Raw genomic sequence first — 7,415 nt, 5'->3', positions numbered from 1 at the left:
ACTCGCTAGAAAATCATCTCACCTGAAATAAATAAATTTTCTGGTGACTAAAGTTTCTGGCTGGTGTTGGTGGCGGCGGTGATGTGGACCGGTGGTGGTTTTGATGGTGCAGAGGACATTGGAGTTTGAAGGTGTATAGGGGGAAAGAGGGGGGGGGGGAGGGGAGGGAGATATTTTCTTTTATTTTTTATTATTTTTTCAGTTAGAAAAGATTAAATAACAAAAAAGTAAAAAACCAATATAAATGAGCAAATCTGTCATTTTAAGATTTTTTAAACTGTTTTGGACCAAATCTGCTACAAAATGAAAACTTTTGGATTATTGGTGCTAGTCCAATCTGTTTGGCCCAAAGTGGCAATTTTGGACATTTCACGAAGACCATTCTTGCAATTTTGTCTACAAAAATTGTTTTTCGTAGTATGCATTTTATATGAGCATATCAGGGGCAGACTTACAATGGTGTAGTAGGGGCCGCCGCTCCAAAAAAAAAGATTGTTTTTTTTTTAAATCTAATTTACTCTGACATCTTCAAAATAACATATTTTGAAACACTGCATTTTCTCTTTTCTTCTTTTGCAATGAATCATATCCAAAAATGTTTAGTAAAATTCTTAGTTTCATAGTTTGAGTTTGGAATCCCACGAGTGTTCATTCAAATCCCTCAAAACAGAACTCTGATACCAACTTATAACATCCCAAAAACCCAAGCTAGATTTTTCATTTTTAAAATGATATAACATCCATTTATAGTAAATTTACATTCAGGATAAATCGTTATTCTAAAATCAAAGTTAATAAGAAGACAATGTGGAATCTCAAATTATAAATCAGTTGATGTGTGTGTACAGTCCCGCCTTCGCAATCCGATAAGTATCTACAATATATTTAATCCACAAGTGTAAGCAAAAAAGTTAGTGATTTCCCCAAATGCATAAAGCACATCATAACAATCAGCTGCGGCTTACCAGCAACCATAGGGATTATTAACGGTTCCAGTGAGCTAGCAACATGCCTCATGGGTTATCAGCAACCCTATGAACTATCAACAATCCTATAGACTCACAACAGTCTGGAAGTTATCAGCAACTCGATTCACATATAACAATAATCAACAAAATAATACTTAACTGATCAACAAGTATATACTATCACACATGCAAGTATAGTGAGAAGACTCACCTCGCAAGTAGCAGCAAAACATCACATCTCTCATCCAACAAAGACTGATCCTACATGGCACCTAACATCAATAAAGAGTACCCTCTGAGTCTACACTCCAAAACCCTTACGTTTGACCAAAACTCGATCCATGTCCAAAGTCAATGGTCAAAGTGATGGGTTTTGAGCATTCTAACACTCCTATGGTGTACATGCAACCCTATAAACCTTGGATCTATGTTTTCTCTAAGATACATGCAAATAATAATTTTCCAAGGTTTACATCCTAACTAACATGTTATGGGGTACTTGAATCATAAAACACTAGTAGAATTACATATATTTTAGTTGTGGTTGATTGTTTGGAGTTTGAGAGCCTAGCACCAATAATGTGGATGCCTCAAATCGAAGTCACAAATCACCACAAACTTTGGAAGCTTGTGAGAATAGTAACACACTTCTAGATTCGCCCACACTTTAGTTCTCACAGACACTAGTGCCATTTCAAGTTCCAAGGACCCCTTTATATAGTGTGGTGGATTAGGGTTACATTAATGTAAACCCTAATACCCATGACCTTTCATTTCCATGAGATCCACGGGTTAAAGCTCCATGGACTTTCCATGCAAGCCTAACCCATTTTAAATAAGCAATATCCCACATTATATAAATACAAGAGCCCATATTTAATTAGTCACCTTTTTTATCACTAAATTAATTCTAAATTAATTTTAGATCGATACTAATTAAATATTATAATTTCATATTAATATATTAGAACTTATAATATATTAATAAATAATAAACATACAATTCTCAAAAGATTATCCATAAATTGTTCGGGTGAAGTGCAACCCAAATTGACCATGTCGGGTCGGATCAAGTACATCTCAAATATAGTTATGGACTTAGACACCTTATCCAACAGTCTCCCACTTGGATAAGTCTAATAACTATAGTTGCAAGCATGACTTCAGGAACCGACCAACAATCGTAGCTCTTAAACTTTGTTGAACTATGAAGCACCATTTTAGATAAGATATCATATAATCCTTTGTTTTAGATATCAGCCGGACAGAAACATGGAACAATGTCGTACCTATTGTCCAACAGTTTGTTTCCCGATTTCCGTTTTGTTTGACATATAACTTAATTGAACACATCACTTTAGTTCTGACCGGGCCCGGTACATAGGTCAAAACAAAATCATCGAGGGGCCCAGATATTGCTTCTAATCCAAGAGGGAACAGATAAACTTCGACTCATATGCTTGTTCTACTATTTTTTGAATTATACACAAAGGTACATTTTATGACATCAAGTTATTGATGTGTTTTCGTACAATCAATGCATAACCAACTCATAGGCAACAACTCATAACTCTAGGTTTGAAGACTTATATGGTATTACCATCTCACGATCACTCGAGATAAATTCCATGAAGTGATACATGTGAGCGCGGGTTGAATCCAATACTCAGAACTTATGAGCACTCATGAATGTTATAGCAACTCTTGCTATGTCCAACACCTTAGACATCTACAAACTAACTTCATGACAGTCTTGATTCATATTTACTTCCAATATATGACCTACTGTGGAGAATTTGAATAACATGAAATACCATAACATAATTATTCTGGAAGTCAAAACATGCAAAATGAAATGATAGTAAACGATTGACAAAAGATAGCAACACTTTACTCATAAATAAACAACTTTTATTCATCATCAAATGTCAATTATACTTTACAAACTTCAAAACTATCTAATCTGTAAAACGAATATCGTCCTTTAGCCCAATGCGCCTCGCATGCTGCAAATGCCTAACCCTAGTCAGTCCCTTCGTGAGGGGGATCTGTTGGGTTCTCCTCTGACGATATCCTCTTTGATACGAGGAGTCCTTTTTCTATCTTGTGTCTTATGAAGTGATATTTTATGTCAAGGTGTATGGATCTACCATGATCTCTCGGTTCCTTGGCTAAGGCAACCGCACTATTACTGTCACAGAAAATCTCCATAGGCTCCTTTGTAGCTGGTATAACTCCAAGGTCTCCGATGAAGTTCCTCAGCCATATCGCCTCCTTAGTCGTTTCACTCGCTGCTATATACTATGATTCACATGTCGAATAAGCTATTGTATCCTGTTTGGAACTTTTCCAAGTAACTGCTCCTCCATTCATGGTAAAGACCCAACCCAACTGATAACATAAATTATCCATATCAGTCTAAAAGTTAGTGTCACTATACCCCAAACTCTCAAGTCATCACTCCCACCAAGGGTAAGAATCCAATCCTTAGTCCTTCGCAGGTACTTGAGAATGTTTTTTTACCGTAGTCCAGTGAGCCTTGCTAGGATTCCCATGATATCTGCTGACCATGATCAAAGCAAAGGCCACATCAGGGTGAGTACAAGTCATATCATACATGATCGAGCCAACAGCGGAAGCATATGGTAATCGACTCATCTCAGCTATCTCATCCTTTGTACACGGGCTCTAAGCCTTGCTCAGTTTTGCATTATGTTGGATCAGTAAGTCACCTTTCTTGGAATTCTGCATGTTGAATCTTTTAAACACTTTGTCCAAATAGGTACTTTTACTAATTCCAATTAGTCTTTTAGTCCTTTCTCTTAATATCCTTATCCCTAGGATATAGGCAGCTTCTCCAAGTTCCTTCATAGCAAAACACTTTGCAAGCCAAGACTTAACCTCCTGCAAAGTTGGGATGTCATTTCCCCTGAGTAGTATGTCATCCACATACAGTACCAAAAAGCTAATTATACTCCCACTAGCTCTGACATACACACAGGATTCATCTTCGCTTCTCGAAAAGCCAAACTCTTTGACCTTCTCATCAAAACAAAGGTTCCAGCTGTGAGATGCTTGTTTCAATACATAAATGGATTTCTCAAGCTTGCACACTCTATCAGGGTACTTTACACTGACAAAACCCTCTGGCTGACTTATGTAAACATCCTCAACCAACTTTCCATTAAGGAAAGAGGTTTTGAAATCCATTTGCCATATTTCATAATCATGAAATGAAATAATGGCTAGCATAACCCTGATAGACTTAATCTTTGCTACGATGAGAAGGTTTCATCATAATCAATTCCCTGAGTTTGAGTGAAACCCTTCGCAACCATTCGTGCCTTATAGGTGTGCACTTTTCCATCCATGTGGGTCTTCTTCTTGAAGATCCATTTGCACCCGACCGTCTTACGACCCGGTACATTGTCAACCAAGTTCCAAACTTGATTGTCATACATGGACTGAATCTTGTTGTTCATAGCCTCTTTCCATTTAGCATACTCAAGGCTTGTCAAGTTAGGTTCATCCAAATTTACCAGTGTGCTATCACTGATAAATGTATCACCTTCCACAGCAACATGGAAACCATAGTAATGCTCAGGTGCATTCCTAATTCTCGTGGAACACCTCAGAGGTACAGACTCGTCAGTCGGATCAACAGGAGTTTCCTCCTCAAGTTGATTGCTAGGATTTGAGGTTCCTTTACCACTTGACTCTTGAAGCTCTTCAAGGTCAATTTACCTCCCACTGTTTCCTTGGTTCATGAACTCTCTCTCACGAAAGACTCCTCTCCTTGCTACAAAGACTACATTATCACTGGGTATTTAGAAGAGGTAACCAAAGGATTTATGTGGGTAGCTGATGAAAATACACCTCTCACTTCGAGGTTCGAGCTTATCGTGAGTCTCGCGTCTCAAGAAAGCCTCGCAACCCCAAATATTGATGTGGTCCAAATTGGGAACTTTCCCGGTCCACATCTCGTGAGGTGTTTTGGCAACCTTTTTGGTAGGGGATATATTAAGGATATGGGCGGCAGTCTCTAAGGCATACCTCTAGAATGAGATTAGTAGCGAAGCTCAACTCATCATGGAATGAACCATGTCCAACAATGTTCGATTATGCCTCTCAGCCATGCCATTAAACTGTGGTATCCTGGGAGGTGTCAATTATGAGACAATCCCACATTCTTTAAGATGGTCAAGGAACTCTGTACTAAGATACTCACCACATTGATCGGATTGAAGCATCTTAATGTTCCTGCCCAACTGTTTCTCCAATTTTTGTTTAAACTCCTTGAACTTTTCAAAGGTTATCGACTTATGCTTGATTAAGTAGACATATCCATATCTACTATAATCACCAGTAAAAAGTTACATAGAAGTGGTTAGAATCCCTTGTGGCGGTTCTGAAGGGTCCATAAACATCAGTATGTATGAGATCCAACAAACCCTCACCCCTAGCACAAGTACCAATGAAGGGTGACTTTGTTATTTTCCCAAGCAAACCAGATTCACAACTATCATCTGATTTTAGGTCAAATGACTCCAAGGCTCCATCCTTTTGGAGTTGGCCTATGCGTTTATTGCTTACATGTCCATGACGACAATGCCATAATGATGCTTTATCCAAGTTAGTGGAAGAATCAATACACAACACATTACTTCCTAGGTTATCTACAACCGACAGAGTTTCATATACACCATCACAAGGTAATGCTTTAACATAAAGAACATTATTAAAGAAAGCATTAATACCACCACATTCATTATCAAACGAAAAGGTAAACCCTTGTTTGTACAAACCATGAAAGGAAATAATATTTATTGCCATTTCAGACGAGTAACAACATTTATTCAAATCTAACACTAACCCACTACTTAGCAACAAAGAACAAACTCCAATCTTGGTGACAGGTGAAGCTTTCCTATTCCCCATGATTAAGTTTATCTTCCCATGCTCCACATTCTCACTTCTTCATAGTCCTGCAAATCAGAACATATATGAATACCACAACCTGTATCAAGAACCCAAGAATTAGAATGGGGTGAGTTATTAGACAATATAGTGTAAATACCTGCATGGTTGGGTTTTACTTTCCCATCCTTAACATCTTGCAGGTACTTTGGGCAGTTTCACTTCCAGTGCAACTTTTCATGGAAACAGAAGCATTCGGCCTCTTTAGGGTTGGTAGAAGGAGTGACAAAACCTCTCTTCACTTGAAGAGGAGCCATCAAGGGAATTTTCCTTGGTACCCTTTGAGGGTCTCTTCCTCTTTTTCCCTTTACCTTGCCCGATTTCCAAGACCGGGGCCACGGTAGGAGTAGGAGTGGTAACAACCGATTTACCCTTGAGACCACTTTCGGCGGTCTTCAAGAGTCCTTGAAGTTTGCTGAGTCTAACTTTCTCCTTGTTCATGTGGTATATCATTTGAAATTGATGGTAACGGTCCATCAAGTCCTGGTGCATCTCAAAAGGGTAATAGTCCTCATAGGACTTTTGGAGCTCGGCTGTCATCGTGGCCAACATGATACATGCCACTTTGGTGACATCTCTCTCATGAGTCCGGAATTCAATGATCTCCTCAGGAGTAGCAAACGACTCATCAAGTTCCTTAAGCTCCTTGTCGATGACATATTCCTTGTCCTCATAACGAGTGACCATCCTAATGTTCCAGATCCAATCCATAAAGTTAGAACCATTGAAGATGACTCTCCCACAAAGGTTCATGAGAGAGAAGGAGCCGGTAGGGTTTGAGCCAGAAGCAGCAATGTTGTAAGACATCTGAAAAGGAAGAATGACAAGTTTAGATTAGATATAAAGATAGTCCTTAATAAGACACCCAAATGTAATATTAAGGCTAGGACCCAACACAATATTTTATAACTTAGAAGAAGGATGCCGTAATTCAAGTTATAAAATATTTGAAGGTAGGTGAATGACGATTCACCAATTTCCACCATCAAAAACAAAATGTATTATTAGGTTTTAATTGGTTTTGAAAATCCTAGATTCTTAGAGATTCATTGAACTTTTCAATGGCATGTTTCAATCTCGAGTGTTCCCTTCAAGTTTTGTGACTGGGATGCCGAGGATCACAAAACAAGGTGTGAAGTAACCATGGAAATTACTTGGTACTCTTAATGTTTATCACCTAATCGATGTTTCGGTTAACCACACGTGTTGCACCGATCTATGATAAACCTTAAGCCACCCTTTGCCTACCTTGTTAAGTCCAGGTTAGTGTGCCGGTTAACCACACACGCTTCACTAATGACTTAAGCAAAGTGTAAAGTGTAATTTCATGGGTTAGCACAATATTCACATTTTCCTAAAGTAACTAAGATTGGGAATTTATAAAAATATTTAGTTACTTTACAATCATCATACTTTTAATGAGGATTAAAGTCATTGTCCTACCCGTTCGGCTAACGACTCTCCACCAGT

This window comes from Lactuca saligna, chromosome 8 (genome assembly GCF_052625555.1).
Source record: "Lactuca saligna cultivar CGN05327 chromosome 8, ASM5262555v1, whole genome shotgun sequence".
In the NCBI taxonomy this organism is placed as follows: Eukaryota; Viridiplantae; Streptophyta; class Magnoliopsida; order Asterales; family Asteraceae; genus Lactuca; species Lactuca saligna.
Note: the sequence above shows the minus strand (reverse complement) of the source record.